Below are 18,948 nucleotides of genomic sequence, written 5' to 3'. Positions count from 1 at the left end.
GCATTAGTATTTATAATTTCTAACTCTATTCTATTACTTTTGTTTTTCAATTTAATTTAGATTTAAATATTTGGACATTGAGGCTGAATTTAGAGTTTTTATTATATTATTAGGGATTTAATTTAAGGTGTGAATTTCGTCATTTAGGGATTAAGTTATACATACATTGAGACTCAATTGAATTTACAAAGTATTATGAAATGTGTATTTATCAATTTAGGAATTTTCATTTTAGCATATCCTTAAATGTCATGTTTACTATATATGGTGAATAGGTTATAGTTTATCATGTCAAAGTCGAATCATCAACAAATTCCGAAGAAAAGAAAAAGTATCCTTTCATATTTTAAGAACAAACGACCCTTCTTCATCTGCATGCCTCAAATTGTGATGAGCAACATCATTGTGAGTCTCAAAGTGAAAGAGTTGAGACTGAAAGAGTCGAAGTTTATCCAAATATTAAGATTACTATTAGTACACTTGAACGTGATCCAGGATTACGTCAAACAATATGGAAGTATCCTGTTAATGAACATGATAATGTTCAAAGAGCTTATATTCACTTAGGACCATGTCAACCGAAATTAAAAGATTACCCTTCCTCTTTTGACGGACAAAAAATGCGTCGATTTCAAGATTCTTGGTATTCTCAGTGTCCTTGGCTTGAGTATTCAATTAGTTGTGACAAGGTATTTTGTTTTCCTTACTTTCTTTTTGATACTAGCCCTCTTTCTCATCCTACATTTATTATGGATGGGTATCCACATTGGAAAAAAGGTTAATAATGGGAGAAAATGTGGTGTTTGTAAGCATATAGGAGCTGTAAACTCAACTCATCATCAAAATATGCAGAATTAGGATCTCTTGAAAAACCCCTCTGCACATATTGATATACAGATGAATACACAATCATCACAACAAGTGGAGCAAAACCGATTGCGTCTTAGAACCACAATAAAGGGTGTTAGGCTACTAGCAAATTAAGGATTGGCTTTTAGAGATGATGATGAATCTAGTAGCTCATCCAATCGAGGCAACTTCATTAAACTTGTTAAAATGTTTGCAAAATTGAATACTAACATTGCAGATGTTGTCTTAGAGAATGCTCCTCAGAATGAAAAGTATATTGCACCCAAAATTCAGAAGGAAATCCTACATATTATCGCTAACAAAGTGAGGAAGAAGATTTGTGAGGAAATTTGGGATAAACCATATTGTATTCTTATTGATGAATCGTTTGATGTATCTAGTAAGGAACAAATGACTATTATTTTAAGGTTTGTTAGTGACCAAAATTCCTGGGTTCGCCCCTGATTGTGGGTATCCGATTATCTCTGCGTTTTCCCAGTCTCAGCTCTCTTGTGATTCCTTTTGGATTCTTGTTGGCTTAGGTTTTATTTTTTAGTAGTTAAATTGGGTATTGTGTAATTGTGTAATGTATGTTGATTTTGGAAATTGGGTAATGAATTATGTGTATTTGTTAAATACAAATCATGCAAATATCATACCTGATATTTGTGAGGAAATTATGTGTATTTGTTAAATCTATGAATTAATATTGTGAATCCTACTGTGAGCAACATGGTTTCTCTTTATAGATGATCATAAGTGCATGTTTAGTTTTTTGAACAGTATGGTTTAGTTTTTGAACAACATGGTTTCTCTTTATAGATGATCATACTGTGAATCTATACTAAATTAATATAAGTGCATGTTTAGTTTTTTGAACAATATAGATGATCATACTGTGAATTATGCTAATGCATAAATGCTCTTTATAGATGATCTTTCACCTGATTATTGACATTGCTCTTTATAGATAAAACCAATTAAAATCAGAAAGTTTAGATACAGGAAAGATCTCGATGAAGAAGTCCATAAGATGATAAACAAGGAAAATGAGAATTCTTTACGATTTCGTATTGAAATGGCAAAGGAATTTGATTTGGTAAGGATTTTTTTTTTGTCTTTTAAGGAAAGCGATATGCATGGTTTTTAATGATGATTTTTTGTTTTTTTTTTCTTGTAGACTATTCCAAGAAACATTGTCAAAAAATTAAATTTACCTCAGCTATGTGGACTGAGCAAACGCAAAACACCGTCGCACCCCTATCATGCATCCTGGGTAGATAATTTTAAAAAACCTTATGGAAAATTTGACTTACAGGTGGACGAAGCGATTTGCAGAAGCAAAGAGTGGAAGGGAAGAAGCTGGGAGCTCACTGTAGAATGCCAGCATGAAGGTAAACGTCGAGGGCTTTTCTGCACTCAGTGACCCGAATTTAGTAGGGCAATTTGTTTACGTGTAAGGGATAGAGACGTATTTGAATTCCGCAACAACAAAGAGTTTGTCGTTCTCGCCATTTTCCGGCACCAGACAAATTATACTGCAGAAGAGGAAGAAAATGAGGTGGAAGAAGAGAAGATTATAGGAAATGATCCTCATATTCCTAATGAGGTGGAAGAAGAGATGGTAATAGGAAATTGAGAAGAAATTTTATTAGACTTTAATGAGGGTTCGGTGTTTGATGGATACGAGGATTCGGTCTATGATGATGCTCAAGAAACAAAATATGAGGATCCGGTGAGTGTGGAGGTCAGTGTGGAACAGAATAATGTTAAAAAGAGAATAATGGATGAAAGTTGCATGGGGCATGGAACTAGTTACAAGCATTATTCCTTCAAAATTTCCCATATGCATATTATGTGCATGGTTTTACTCATCGCCTTCAACTAGCTTTAAATGATGCAGCTAGAGGTGTGTTTGATATTTGATATTTTTATTCTATGTTAACTTCCATGGTGAAATTTGTTGATTCTTTTGTCAAACGTTATTATGAATTTCAAGCTATTCGACAAGAGGAAATTCAAGATTTGTTGGATGCTGGAAAACTTGAGACAAGGTACTGGGAGAAATCAAATGTGTGCTTTGTCAGGAGCCGGAGCTACTCGTTGGGGGTCTCATTTTCGTTCCAATAGAAGCTTGATTAAGTTATTTGCTTCAACTAGTACAATGCCTCAAAGAATGCTTATAAGTGGAAACAAAGATATGCATGGGGAAGCCAATAGTCTTCTTAATTGGATGACATCTTTTGGTTTTGTATTTAACTTGTGTTGAATAAGGTTATGAAAATCACTAACTTTCTTTCTCAAGTATTGCAAAACAAATCTCAAGACATTATACATGTTTTGAATTTTGTTTCAACAACAAAATTATTTCTCCAAGAGTTGAGATCAAGAAAACGGATAAGATATTTTTCTAAAAGTGTGGAATCATTTTACAAACTACATGACATTGTTATGCCTGATTTGGATGCTCGTTATAGGGTGGGTACAGGTCGATCTTGCCAACAAATTAAGTAATTCTATAATAGTTGAGCACCATTATCGTGCAAATGTATTTTATGTTGTTATAGACTTTTAGTTAGTGAAGTTAGATACTAGATTTAACCTCCAAGCAGTGGAACTTCTTACTTTTAGTTCATCATTGGATCCTCGTGATAGTTTCAGATCATTTAAAATTGAACATATATGTGATCTTTCTATGAAGTTCTACCCTCAAGATTTCACTCATGCTGAGTTAGTTTAAAAATGAAATGCCCTTTTTATGAGGTAGACATGTGTTCTGATCCCAAGTTCCATAATACATCTTCTATTTCTGATTTATGTCGTCAATTAGTTGAAAGAAGAAAGTCAAATTTCTTTCAAGGCCATGATTTATAGATTGATTTGTCTAGTGTTGACTATTCCTGTTTCTACTGCAACAACGGAGCAAGCATTTTAATTTTTAAAGATTATTAAAATTCGACTTCAAAACAAGATAGAAGATGAGTTTATTGATGATTGTATGATTATCCACATTGAAAGAGAGCTTTCTGATAGTATAAGTACAATTTCAGTAATTAAGGATTTTTATGTTTTGAAGAAGTGTAGGGTTCAATTTGCATAGTCTTATATGGTATTTGCATTGCATGTTTCATTGTTTTGTTATTGTTTTATAGTCTATGTTTTTGTATAGATATGCATTTTGAGGGGTAAGGCTCACTATATGCCCCTTAACTAGGTGTATCTTTTTTATTTATTAATGAAATTTCCTCGTACTGTCAATGTTTTTTTTAGTTTAGCCACCCCCCCTGAGTTCTAAATCCTGGCTCCGTCCATTTGTCAGTCTGAAGGTAATTTCTCTTCATTATCAATTTTACTTTTTTTTTTTTTTTTTTTTTTTTTTTCATACAAACTATATTGATTAGGTGATTGAGTGTATTTTTCAGGTATGAGAAACCCATGATTGAAGTGGTAGAAGATGAAGCCCTTACATGTTTGAAGCTCTTTATGGAAAACATATTAGAACAACATTTCTTGAAGGCATATTATTACCAATAGTCTCTCTACTTTTCTTCAAACATCAAATTGGTCCCTAAAGTGCATTTTCAATCAATTTCATCCTTCATTTTTGCCATCGAACATCAATTTGGTCTCTAGACACACTTTGAAAATTTGCCAAAAATAGCTCGGGATAAGAAAAAATTCCCCAAAAATTTCTACAAACTCGTTACTACTATTTTATATGGGGTCAAATTATCAAATTAATTTCCCAAATTTTCTGGAAAATACTAAACGTCAATTTGATAATTTGACCTCATATAAAAATAGCAGTAGTCAAGAAGGATCCATAGGAATTTTCAAAGAATTTTTTCATATTCTGAGCTATATTTGGAGAATTTTTAAAGTGTCTAGAGGCCAAATTGATGTTTTGGTGAAAGTTGAGGGACTATTTGTGATAAAAAAAAAAACCTTTCTTTAATGGTGTTGGATCTTTTTGTGAGCAATATTTGATATTCTTTTAAACAATATTTAATTTTTTTTGGAACCATATGTATGAAGCTCCTATGTGGTTTGAACCATTTGTTATCCTTTTTTGAACAATATGTAGTGACTTCTAATAAAAAGTACAATTTAAAATGAGTTAGTTTTACATTTATAGGTCATGGGCCTTATTTATAGGCTATCTTTGCAACCTAATCATTGGTTACCATAATAATATATTTAAATTGAAATTCTCATATCTCATTTTTTTATTCAAACAATAGGATTTGAAATACATGAATTTGAAATCCAAATCCAAATTCTCAATCCAAATAGGCCCTAAGTGAACAATCACAAGACAAGGAAACATAGATCAATTTAAAGAAATAATTGATTTTTGAGAAAACAAATTGAAGAAGACCCAATTTTGGAGAATAATACGTCATCTTGTTTCTAGCATTTATATTTTGACTAAAAATAGTACCGGCAATACTTTATGCCTTATTAGATGTCATTTTGGTTTAAAGCCTCCTTTTATTTATTTATTTTTTTTTTCAAAAAGGAAAAAAGGGTATTAAACAAGTACAAAGAGAATTCTAAACATGCAGCAAAAGCTCTGATACTACATGTAAGAAATACTATATAATCCCAAACATTGCACACATGAATAAACCGAAACAAAATAGAGAATAAGAGGTAGATGAAGCCATTACAACACAACTAAACAAGGTTTTAGTTCCCCAAAGGTCCAAGCTAGTTAATAGAGAATAATATATGAATTGAATGAAATTAAATTTGAGAGCAAGACCTGTTTTTATACAACATATAGCTCAATAATATTCCACCGATTAACGTTTGGTATTGCTTTTTAAACTTTAAAAGTGCTTATTCACAATTTTGGGCTCACAATCCGTTTGGTAAAAGAACAATGATCAACTTTTTTTAAAAGCAACCGACTTGTGACAGCTATTTTGAGAAGCAGCTGAAACCCAGCTTCTCAAATTCGCATTCACGGAAAGTTGTAAGGAATCGGTGGACTCATTTAATGAAATTTTCTAAATACCGGAAATACCCATATTATTTTATGAATTGTACATCTCCTACCCTCGTATTTCTCTACTGGTTACCTAAACATCACCAAGTTTCTCATCACTCTAGTGACATCATTTGCCCAGACTTACAGCTTTTGTCACTCTCACAACCTCTGAAGCGTTCAATCTCTCTCAAATTTGATATCTTCTCTCATATAAGGGTAAGTTCATCAATCTCATGAACTTTTTTGATTTAGGATTTTAAAACCTTTGAATTTTTTATATGGATTTGATTTGATTTTTTTTTTTTTTGGATGATTGTGTGATTCTTAAAAGAAAGAGTTGGTGGGTTTTGTAATTCTATCCATGCTCAAACTTTGATGGTGATCATTTTTTAGTTTAGATTCACAGTTCCAGCATAGATATTTGTTCATTTAAATTTTGTAATATGAGGATTTTCTCGTTATTTATTAAGTTTCTCTAAGGCCTCTTTAGGTGTTTTCAAATTTATTTTCAATAGACTTCTTTATTTAACTGAAAATTGTAGAATTAGCATGTGAATATGGCTTGCTTGTGAGTTTTGGTTTTTCGTCAGTAGCTTGACCTATGTGTGTTATTCGTTATGTTAAAAATTGAGTTGGATTTCTAAGGACTGATAATTACTCTTGAGCTCTCTTTGTGAGGCTTCAATTTGACTGTGATGTTCCTGTGAATATGATTCATATATGGTGGTTGTTTAAAGAACTGTTCACTTTCATCTCTCACATGGTCCTTCGTCTGCTAGCTGCCACAAATTAATGTTGATTGGCTCATCCTGTATATAACTTGATTAGATTGCCTTCTGTATGTGGTTATAAGAAATTTAGCTATGCTTTTGGCTTATGGTGTTTGCCGATACATTATATATATATATATATATATATATATCTTTCTATGATAGTTGCCCAATTTTTAATCTATCTATTTCTCTTGTAATTTTGTCTTGCTTTTATTCTGGTTATGAGTTTTTAATCATGAAGTTTATAAAATCTCTTTATTTTTCTAATTTCATATCTCTTCATAATTTGGTTCTTTTCTCACTATCTTATAATTAGAAAAAAAAAAAAAAAAAAAAAAAAAAAAAAAAAAAAAACCTTACCTATAACAGGGATATGTGCTGACTTGGCATCCCAAGAGATAGATTATGTCTTGAAATTGGAGAAAGTGTTATGTGATGAAGTATAAAAGCACAAGTGTCATTATGTTATTAAATTGAGATACTAAATAAGTCATATCCATGTTGCAGGGAAGTTTCTCTCTATAATTATCATGTGCATGTAGCAATGTTGCATTGTTATTTATTAGTCTGCTATATTTGAATGTCCTTTGGTAAATTCATTAATGTTTATATTCTGAGTGTAGAACTCATACGGAGTGCATTGTGGGTAAATCTACGGCCTTTCCAACTGAGCTACCCAACAATTGCTATTTGGCCTCCTCATCGATGTCGAGCTCGGGCTCGGATCAGTTTGGTTGACGGTTGCTTGAATGCTTATTGTGGCGTGGTAGCATTGCTTCGCCACTGCTTGATCGCCTCTGATGTCCACCGTTCCGAGGTGGCCCAATCTGTAGGAGCTTGAAGCGGTGTCGCTTATCTGATTTACTCCCTGAATTTTTTCAATTTGTTGATTGGTGCTTTTGACAAGCTAGGGTTTTGATTCCTTCTGGTGGGGTTGTTCCTCCGTGGATTGCTCTTACCTCACCTACCTCAACTTCTAGTTCGATTTTCGGGACCTCGGGGTCCTTTTTCTCGACAGTGTTAGGATTTGGTTGGGCTATGTACTGGGTTAGCTTTCCATGTTTGATGTGCTGGTTGACTTGTCGCTTCAAGTGCCAATAATCCTCGAGGTTGTGCCCTACATCGTTGCGATGGGCACAATGTTTACTTCTGTCTCGTTTCTCCACTGGTCCTCTCATCGGGTCGAAGGCGCGAAAGATGCCTCTAGACTTGTTCTCATGGTACAACTTTGAAAGACTGCATGTTAGATTGAGTTATAGTACACGATCTCGAGGCTTCTCAGATTTTTTGCCCCTGTTTGACCTCGATGGTGTGGCTTCCACTGCGATCGATTCCGTGTTGTAGACCTGGTCGTGGTCAGAGATTGAGCCGACAGTGGCGACTCGACGACAATTTGAAGTTGCTTCTTCGAGGTGGATACATTTGTCAACTCGAGTAATGACTTCTTGCATAGTCTTTGGCAGTTTCATGACCAGAGAATCATGCAATTTGATTTCTTCGATTAAACCCTCACGAAAAGCCATGGCCATAGTGTGTGGGTTGCAACTATCGAGGGCGGACATTTCGACCACGAATCGGGCTAAGTAGTTGATCAGGCATTCTCGCTTATGCTACTTGGTGCTAAAAGTACAAAAATATCTTTCTTTTGTTTCTGATCGTAGATGTACTGTGCAATGAACGCTTCGCATAATTCAGCGAATCCTTCGATGGACTTTGGCTTGAGTTGGCGGAACCAAGTCAAGGCAGGCCTCGCGAGACTTGATGGAAAAACCTTGCACATCAAAGCTTCGTTGTCTGCTTCCAAAAATAAGTTGTTGTTGATAATGGTAGATATGCTCAAGGGGATCAGTCGTTCCCTCAAATAGCTTGAAATGTGGCTGCTGGAAACGCCTGGGCCTTGGGGCCTCCAGGATGTTGTCCGTGAAGGGAGACTTGCAGATGCTTCTCGCTGCCTCGAGAGCAAGCTCGGCGGGGGTTTTAGTCGCTTCGTGATCTTTCATGATTTTTTGGAGCGCCTCGTGGTAATCGGTGTCTTTTTGCTTATTCATTGGGTTTGAGCCGCTTGGGTCCTCAATTCTTCGAGGTCATCTTGCATGTCCTTCTCGAGGTTAGTGCCCGAAGATGATGCTTTGCGTTTGTCAGTTTTTGGGTGAAGCTCCTCGCGCTACTCGTACGTTTTTTTCATCGTTTGTTGAGCAATTTCTCGAGCCCTTTTGGTCTCCTCAACCATTCTTTTGATTAGGGCCATAAGCGTCGGATCTTGGATCGAGCTCAGGTCGATGTCTTCAAGATAATCAGCTCCAGTCATCACTCTTGCAACTTTGTTCGATGGTGGAAATATTTCCCACAAACGGCACCAACTGTTGAATCTGAATTTTCTCCAAAAGAAAATTAGTCAACAATAAAATGATTTGGAGCTTGAATGTCTAACGTGGAGCAAATTGAATGACTGAATCTTCTTTTTATCTCGTCCAAGCTTCTCCTTTTCGAAGATGGGGGTGGGTTTCTTGCAAAAAACTCTCCGATGCCAAAGTCAGAGAAAGGAAACTCTTAAGTTGGTCATGTCGATGTCTTCAAGATAATTAGCTCCAGTCATCGTTTTTGCAACTTTGTTCAATGGTGGAAATATTTCCCAGAGACGGCGCCAACTATTGAATCCGAATTTTCTCCAAAAGAAAATTAGTCAACAATAAAATGATTTGAGCTTGAACATCTAACGTAGAGTGAATTGAATGATTGAATCTTCTTTTTATCTCGTCAAAGCTTTTCCTCCTCGAAGATGGGGGTAGGTTTCGTGCAAAAAACTCTTTGATGCTAAAGTCAGAGAAAAGAAACTCTTAAGTTGGTCAAAAAATGAATTTCACGTAACTTTCATCATTGATCTCATGAGGGTTTTATAATGGTCTTTTTTAACTGACTCATGATTTTCCTCCATGATTGTAGCTCTCAAAGTTGGGGAATGTTGGTGGAGGAAATCATGGGATTTCCTTCTTTGTTGATTTTGGCTGGGAAGTAGGGAACGTGGGAATTCCATCTCACGTTTATCTCTCATCTCTTTCCTTATTATCCTTTTCCATATTAATTCATTTAATAATATTTGATAATGTTTTTTGAGTGAGAATATGAATCCTAGTTTGATCATGTTTGTTAACTTGGTAATTTAAGATTAATTAAATTGCTAAAAATATATCACCTATTATGACTTGGTCTTTTATGTTTGTGTTGAATAAGAGCTTACCATGTGTCATGCAATTTTTGCTCCAACAATGTGTCTGTAGCAATGTTGCCTTTTTATTTCTTAGTCTGCTATATATAAATATCATTTGGTAAATTCATTCATGTTTACATTCTGAGTGTAGAACTCATACGGGTTCTGTATATCATGATGAACATGGTTGGCATGCTCACTACATGTTAATCATTTGAAGCTCACTTCATAATTGTTTCATTTCATATGCTTGCAGTTAGATTATGCATACACTACCCCCATGGTTAAAACTATGTGTACACCTTATTGTTTTACTGTAAGGGAAATTATATAGGAAAGCTTTCATTGTAATTCTTACATCCATGTGAAGATATTGGAAGCGGAAGCTAATCCACAAGAAGAAGATGGTCATGTGGCAGGAGAATGAAGAGATTGAGAACTAATATCATCGCAAGTTTAACGCGTGCATCTATTTTGATATGTATATATTTACAGCTAGTTTAATTGTTATTATAGTCAAAAGCGCTTTTGGTTTTGTTTGACAAAAAACAAAAAAACGCTTTTAGATTTTAAAAGCACTTAGAAGCGCTTCCTAATGAAACGCCTACCAGTTGCTTCCTCAGGAAGCGCTTCCAAGTACATTCACAAGAAGCACTTGTATTTTTTTCAAAAAATTTTATATCTTTATAATAAAACTAGAAGCACTTCCTACAGAAGCACTCCCAAACAAGCCCTTAATACAATTTACCAAACGTCTAGCTATTTCATTTCACAGCTGATTATTCTCACAGTATATTTGAAAGTGATTATTTTTACAGCACATCAATACCAAACTAAGGAATTCCAACAGCTACCTTAGTGTTAGTCAAACAACATACTTATCTCTATTTTAACTTAGTTGTCCTTCTTTGTAAGATATCTTATTAGTCAAATTGTGTGGACTCTAATCCAACTTAGCTAGCTATATGCTAAACATGCATGCTCCATGCATCATCAAACTAGCCCAATTATTTCTTACATTCTTGACTTATAAAATGGTTTTAGGCCATTTTTGAATAAATTTGAGCCTTCCTAGCCATCCCTTTTCATTAAGAAAATTTTTATCACTAGTACCATTTTTGAGCTTTTATTTAAGTCTTTTGTTTAAATCATCACCCTCTTTTTTGAGAAGTCATAATAGGGCATTAAGATACATCTCTTGTTGTTATTTCTCTTTAAATAAATCTATTTGTCAAAAAAAAAAAAGAGAAAAAGAAAAAGAAATGTCTTAGTTCATTAAAGTCTCAAATAAACTTTCTTAGAAGAGTCGTGAATTTTCCATCTTAACCATATATTACAGGCCAATAAAAGTCATATTTGATCTTAAAAAGAGTTTGGTTAGAATGTGGAGAAAGAATTAGTAGGAACTAAGGTGTTTGATTCAACATTTTCATGTAATTGATGTCCTTTCATGAGATCTTGATTTGGTTAGTTTTAGGTTTATTGTGGTCCTTACTTAGCATTACATATACGTGGCTGACATATACATAATGGAGTGGTGAATCTAAATGTTAGTTGTTGTTGGGTCTTAAACTTGACTTTAGACATAAATTGACATGTTTTTTGGGGCTAAGCCCAAACCGTTTAAACCGACCATTCCAAACCGACTTTAATTAGTTTGGATTGGATTAGTTTTAATTGGTTTAGTTTGGTGTGAAAATCCACCATATTGAATGCATTTGTTTGGTCTACGGCTTGGCCCCAAATCCGAACCAAATTGACCTCTGCTCACCCCTAGTCCAAATATTGAGTGTCCATATAATTCTACAAAAAAAAAAAATTGAGTGTCCATGTATTCTCCATATATATTTGAATGGCCGTACAAATTCGGGTGCTGCGCCACCCCAGATCCCCAAGAAGACAAGTGTAAGACCCTTACCAGATCCTTACGGATCAGCCTCGGCATTGGGTGGATGTCGGTGGCACGGTGCGCTTGTGGCAAGCACACGCACTAACTCGGTTACGAGGAAAATGGCATGCGCGGGTCATGCTCGGCTTGGTCAGGTTACTAAGTCAAGGAAAGGTGGGCTGGTGGCATTTGAGTGATGTCACGTACATGTGGGCTGATACAAGATGGCAGCAGCTTTGTTTACTTAGTGGCAAAGGAAACCTTGCCCACTTGAAGAGGCAAGCAAGCTGCTGATGTAGGCAGCTCAAACAGGCAGCTCAACCTTGAAGCAAAGTTGCATGGGAACTTGGAGCACCATGGGGACTTGAAGTATACCCAGCAGCATTGTTGACTTGCTGAAAGGCAAGCAAGCTGCTAATGCAGGCAGCTCATGCAAGCTGCTCAAGCAGGCAGCTCCTGCATGCAATCTAAGCAGGCAGCTGATGGATGCAGCTCAAGCAAGCTCTTGGAAGTTGCTGAAGCCACTTGAGAGGGCAAGTGGGCGGCAGCATGCACACCTGCTGGACAGCTGTCACTTAATATTCAGATGGAAGATAATCCACTTGAGTATGTTGGCAGGCAGCAAGTTGGCTGGTCCCTTTACTTAAGCTTGAAGAGAGGCAAGCTTAGAGAGTTAGAGAATTCAGTTGTGCAAACTGATTTGTAAGAGAGAGAACACAGTTTTGAGAGTGTGTAAATCTTGCATTCCTTTGTTGATAATAAAGGTGGGGAATAGAGTTTCTGTAAACAAGTGTTGCACATGCTTTTACGTTTGGTTCCTCTTGCAATTAGCTGGGAGTGTGAGTGTCACACTGCCATAACAAAGGTAGTTTGTGAGGATTGGGAGATCGAAAATTTGCCCCTGTTACAACAAGAACTCACTGGTGAACTTGTAAATATTTCTCACAAGAGGGGTATTAACGTACATCACGTAAGGTTTCAACTTTCAATTCTGTTTTTTTTTTTTTTTTTTTTTTTTTTGGCCATTAGTAAGGTTTCAATTCGAGCTGGTAATTGTATTCGCAAAACCACAACAAACAAACCGCACCTGCAACCAACAAACTTCGTTAAAGCGTTAAAAACTGAAAACTCCCTCCATTTCTCTCAGTCTTTTGCTTTCTCTCTCTACTCGTCTGCATGAAAAGATTTCAAGAAGCAAAGTCTTGGAGGAGAGAGAGAGAGAGAGAGAGAGAGAGAGAGAGAGAGAGAGAGAGAAAGGTAAAGCTTGAAAACCATGTCGACTTCAATCCTTGAATCTTGCAAGAAGAGGAAGCGAAGGCCAAAGATTTATGGGTTTCACTCGTTCTGCGACCCTGGTTGCCCAATACGCCCCATTGGTCCATTTCGCGATAACATTCGGGTCTTTCTTCAAGAGTGCGCTGAGATCAAAGACTACAATGTGCAGGGCATGCCCACTTGGTGCACTCTTCTTGTGCATGACAACCGATGCCTTGTGGTCCCTCTCTACTCCATTGAAGAGAATGTAAAGAACTCCGAACGACCCGTCTGTGATCACTGCCGATGCACAGGTTAGAATTCGAGTTTTTCTGTTCCAATATGTTTGTTTCTTCGATTTCTGAATTGGGTTTATGCAAATTTTTGTTTAAGGTTTAGGAATTGGTCATTTGTGTTCCGATAATTGCTTATCTTTTCCTTTTTCCTTCGTTTCTGAAGTGGGTTTCTGCTAGTCTGGTGTTTGGGTTTGGAATTTCATGTTGGTTGAAAATTGGGGTTTCCGAAAATTGGGGTTTTGCCTTTAATTTTATGCTTTGTTGTTGGGCAGTCGAAGCACAATAAGGGTTTGGACAGTCCTGTGTTCTTGACTGGAGCATAGCAAGTAAATGTCGCTAAAATTCAGTCTAGCTAAGAAGAATTCAATGTTCTCCTGGTTGCAGGACGTAGTTGCAGAGAATCAAGAAATTTTGTAACTCTTCCTTCGTGGAAGGAAGCCTGAGTTAGAAAAGTTGTAACCCTAAACCCTACAATAGGATCCATGTTCAGTGAATTACATTTCCCTTTTTCTATAAACTAATGCCAACCCCTATGGATTTCCTTATACAAGTTATAAAGTAAACTAAACTAACAACTGGCTGCTGGGCTTACTCTCAATTGTTGTTTAGGTTGGAGTAATCATTTTGTGTCGAAGAGAAAGTACCATATGATAATTCCAACGGATGATGGGTGGAATAAGCCTCTCGATGATGGTATCTTTGATCTTCCAACCCATCTCTTACATGGGTTGATCCACTGTAATGGGTTTGCTCACTTACTCTGCATCAATGGACTTGAAGGGGGTTCTAAGCATCCCTGTGGCAGAGAGATTATGGATCTTTGGGACCGGATTTGCACAAATCTTTGAACCCGGTAATGGAAACCCCATATCTCTTGATCTTGCCATTATATTTAATGAAAAACAATGAACCAGTGTTGATGTTTCCTTCTCTTTTGCAGGAAAATCACTGTTCAAGATGTCTCAAAAATGCGGTCAATGGATCTTCGCCTGCTCCATGGGGTTGCTTATGGACATCCTTGGTTTGGTAGATGGGGATACAGATTTTGCCATGGCAGCTTTGGAGTCACAGAGCAGAACTATGAGAGAGCACTTGAGATTCTCAGCTCACTAGAACTTGAAAGGATCATCCAAGTCTTTAGTGACATGGACCAGTGTGAAGAACTTGAGGGGATAATTCATTATTACAGAAATTTGAGTGATACAAAGTTGATCACAATGAAAGATCTTCTCAGGTTTATGCTAACTGTCAAGTCTGGCATTCCTGCCCAGAGAAAATCAATAATGGCTACTGCTGCTTTTTCATCTTCCACTGCCAAACCTGCAACCAGATCAGCCCTCCAGCTCAAGCCCCTGACGAAGGAAAAGTCTGTGAGGTATAGGAAGTTCACTACTGTTTTTTCTAACATGGATAGCAGATGGCCTCCAAGAAGACTAGAGTTTGCAGCAGATGTGATTGTGAATGCATTGAAAGAAAAGAAAGAGAGAGACTTCAGTCATGGTGGGATGACTCGGCAAGATGTGCGAGATGTAGCTCGGTTACATATTGGAGATACCGGTTTGTTGGATTATGTTCTGAAATCACTAAACAATGTGATTGTTGGGAAACATATTGTCTGCCGTGCAGTGAATCCAACAACTCAGATTTTGGAATACACTGTTCATGATCTTGCTGATAGGGTTAAGGTCTCTGAACCGGAAAAAGAGATACTACCTCATCCCCTTCCATCAGCAGCTCCAGTTCCTGGAGTTGATATTTACAGTGATGTGCTTTATATGTATGAACATGTGCTGTTGGAATACCCAGGATCAGAGTTGGTGGAGTTGGCTACTCAAGTAGTACTGGACACCAAACATTTTGTGAAGGAATGTCCATTTAGGGACGAGGAAGAGCAGTTGTTGACATTCTTTTGCCAGCTCTTGCCAAGTTTGACTGATAAGGAAATCAAATTGAAGAGGGAGTTGCGTCCAGGTGAGATGGTGGTACTGCCGCTGCATGCAACTATTGGAGAGCTAAAGCAGGCAGCTGAGTGTGCGCTGAGGGATACATATTGTATCACAGGACGATTTGCAGTGATGGAAATTGAAGGCTTGGAGGAATTGGAGGATACGGAAGTACTTTTTGGAGCAGTTGAATCAGGGGCAGAAGTTGGTGTGAGAGGGACTGGGATAGATTTAGACACACCTTTGAGGTACCAAGGTGGATCTGATACTTGGATGGTGAGATGTACGTGCGGGGCTAGAGATGATGATGGTGAGAGGATGGTGGCATTTGACATCTGTGAGGTGTGGCAACATACACGCTGCCATGGAATTGAGGATGCTGACCATGTCCCACGGCTGTTTCTGTGCTCAGAATGTGTTGCTTCACTTGCGCCGCCTACACTTGAGCCTGCTCTTAATTTTCACTGTTCTAGTGCCTTTTCTATTGACTCAGACACTGAATATAGACTGGCGCTTGGGTACTAATATTGCTGTTGGAATAGTACTGCAAACTCTTGCATAAGGACTGATATGTTTTGTGTTGATTGCCATGAGTGGCAATGCATAAAAGATTTTGCTAATTTTGTTGCTTCAATATGAGTAAATTTCATATTGAAGTTCATTCTTTTGACAGATACAGTGACCTTCAATAAAGAATTCTTTTGAGTCATCCTCATCTCTCTCTCTCTCTCTCTCTCACACACACATACACACACACTCACACACATGCATGCACTTTGTTTCTCTTGCCTCCTTTGTATTTGTTATATATGGCCTGACCTCAAATTGTCTGGTGAGTGTCGAACTATATCAACTGACTATTGTCTCTAATACTAAGGTTTAGCATTTGGCTAAATTTTCTATGAGATGAGTTACTGTACTGGCACAGCACAATGATTGTGCATCTTTTATCAGATTTTGATTCCTGGGGGGAAAAAGATTAGAAACTAATCAGGGTATGCACTGTTCAAATATTATATTAAAAAAGATACAAATGTTTTTGCATACCCTGCATTCCTAAAACGAACTGTGGCATGTGTGGGTTGCAAAAGCAGAAGATAGGGTGGTTGTGTTTTTCAACTCATTACCATAAACTAATTTCCTAGAACTCTGTTTTCATGAGCTATTAAATTCTGGATAGGCCTAAATTAAGCTCCAGACATAGACATCCGAATATATTTCATGCTAATCACCTCCAAGGCCTAAACTAGAGGGGCCTCCATAATAATCACTACCAAGACAAACGAAAACAGCGGTTTCTAGCAATGAAGTTCTTCACAAAGAACTTTTTTTTTATTCTGCTTTCTATTATGGGAGTTGAACAAATTTGTTTGTTGCATAACATCATTGGCTTAGTGTCTTGGAGATGAACATGCTTGTCACCTAGTCCTCCTACTCTCTATGCCTGATGTGGAGAAATTGTTTTTCTTCATTTTTGAAAATATATTTTTGTGACAAAGTTTGTTTTGTCCAAAAATATTTTCATTATTCATTTTTTTAGTAGAATGGTGTCACTATGTTTTACTACCAACAATGTTCACCTCAAATCCCCTAGGTCAAAATCAGCTCCCTATCTTCTTTTCTACTCTACCTCTTCATCTCTCTCTCTCCCTCCCCCTCTTTTGTACATGTATGGTTTGTTAATTGGCAATTTTCTAGTTCCAAACCTCATTTGTTATAAGTTTTAGAATAACTTTAGTCTTGGATTGTCATAAATGAATTGGAAGAATGCAAGATTGGCGAAGTTCAAGTTTTGAAATCATAAATGTGTACAAATGGCCTTCTTTTTTTTTTTTTATTGGTAAGTCCGTGTATTAATTCCATGTAAGGGGAAAATTATATGTGCACAACATTTCTCATGACTGCTTTGCAAGAACACATTAGGCCACAAGTTAAATCTCAATCAAATTCACCATTATGGTTTAGCATTTCATAATAAGACTCAAAATCAGAAGATATACCTTTGATATTTGTAATAAAAAACTTATTAAAAGTTAAGTAAGAGAAAATAAGATTAATAGAAAATCCAAATTCACAAAAGTGATTACTTCAATTTTCAAATTACCAAACAATTATGAACTTACCTAAAGCATCAGAAAAAAGAAGCTTTACAGGGCTTTCCCTTTCTTTTGCGTAATGACGTACTGTTCATGTTTCATAATATTCTTCTGCTTTCCCTTGGCTAAAAGATTGGATGGAAAGAAATGGAGCAAGTACATTCATTGGATTTTCTTGAAAATGCTATGACCTGAAATATTTAAATATTGATTACAAACAAATTCAATTGAAGGTAAAATGAAAAATATATAATATAAAAAGTAGAAGGTTCGGATTTTGAGATTACATTGTGCGGTGGACCTAACAAAGTGGTTAGGTTTATATTAACTTGCTAACTAGTTAGTTTTAGAATATTTTTGTATTAACTTGTTAACTTACTCATTTCTCTATATATATATACTTGTGTGTGTATGAGATAGTTAGGTTTCCATCCTTGGATAAAATTATTTTTTATTAAATCTGAGTATTAGTTTGGATTGTGTTTCTAGTCCTTTGACTTTATATACAATATGTATTAAGAACCAAATCTAATCTAACACCCATGTTTAATGAAAATTTATTCAATGATGAAAACCTAAATTTCTAATGTATGTGTATGAGTAGCTTCAAAATAGGAATTTTAGGTCGTCCAAACGATCATGTAAAATTTTGTGCAACAAGCCAATTTTTCATGCTTTTTCCCGACAGAGTTGATGACTTTTGGGTGTAGAAATTATTCAAAGCTTAACCCAACCCCACCCGCCTTCATCTCCCTTCGTTTCATCTCCTTTGCAATCCTAGAAGAAGCAGCCACTGAGAGACAGAATGATAGAGAGAAAGAAATAGAGTAAAAGATAGAGAGAGTGAGAGAAAGAGAGAGATGCAACCATGGAGGGGTGTTCCTGGCTAGGAGAGGGAGGTTGGAAGGGTAGGGAGGTAGGAGGGGAAGGGTTGGGTGGGTGGTGAGGAGGGGCATTCTGAATCCTTTTTTTTTTTTGGCTTATTTACACCATTGCCCCCTGTAAGATATACTTTTTTTCACTTTGCCCCCTGAAACTTAAATCCTCTCAGTTTGCCACCTGAACTTCACATAATTATTGCAAAAGACCCTATGCCGTCAACTCTGTCAATTTTTCCGTTAAAATAGCTGACGTGGCAACTATATGGCATGAGTAGGACCCTTTTTTAGTTATGTAAGATCCATGAGGACAAAAAAATTATAAAAAATAATTTTTAAACTAAAAAATAATAAGATCCATGTCAATTTTTTATAATTTTTTTTGTCCACATGGATCTTACATAACTAGAAAAAGGTATCACTCATGCCATATAGGTGCCACGTCAACTTTTTTAACAGAAAAATTGACAGAGTTAACGGCATAGGGTCTTTTGCAATAACTGTGTGAAGTTCAGGTGGCAAACTGAGAGGATTTAAGTTTCAGGGGCAAAGTGAAAAAAAGTGTATCTTACAAGAGGCAATGGTGTGAATAAGCCTTTTTTTTTTTTAACTATTTTAGAGGTTGTGGGCAGTTGGGACGAATTGAAGTGACAATTTTGCCTCTGATAGGCACGTGACCAATGTTACATGGAAAATGTAATACTGTTAGCAAGATGTCCTTATTTGACACAAAATAAAAGTTGTAGTCTTCAATTGATATAAAGTGAAAT

The 18,948-nt window shown here is 36.4% G+C and overlaps 1 pseudogene across 1 annotated transcript; it reads left to right on the top strand.

Annotated features, from left to right (window-relative positions):
* Positions 1-13,890: 13,890 nt before the first annotated feature.
* LOC147299403 (PHD finger protein MALE MEIOCYTE DEATH 1 pseudogene) lies at positions 13,891-15,855 on the top strand (annotated as a pseudogene). The gene is made up of 2 exons (XR_015119900.1): positions 13,891-14,114; positions 14,202-15,855. The product of XR_015119900.1 is annotated as a PHD finger protein MALE MEIOCYTE DEATH 1 pseudogene (transcript).
* The last annotated feature ends 3,093 nt before the right edge of the window (positions 15,856-18,948 follow it).

Source organism: Dryas octopetala, chromosome 1 (assembly GCF_963921425.1).
Source record: "Dryas octopetala chromosome 1, drDryOcto1.1, whole genome shotgun sequence".
Taxonomy (NCBI): Eukaryota; Viridiplantae; Streptophyta; class Magnoliopsida; order Rosales; family Rosaceae; genus Dryas; species Dryas octopetala.
This window is presented reverse-complemented; position numbering and strand designations above follow the sequence as displayed.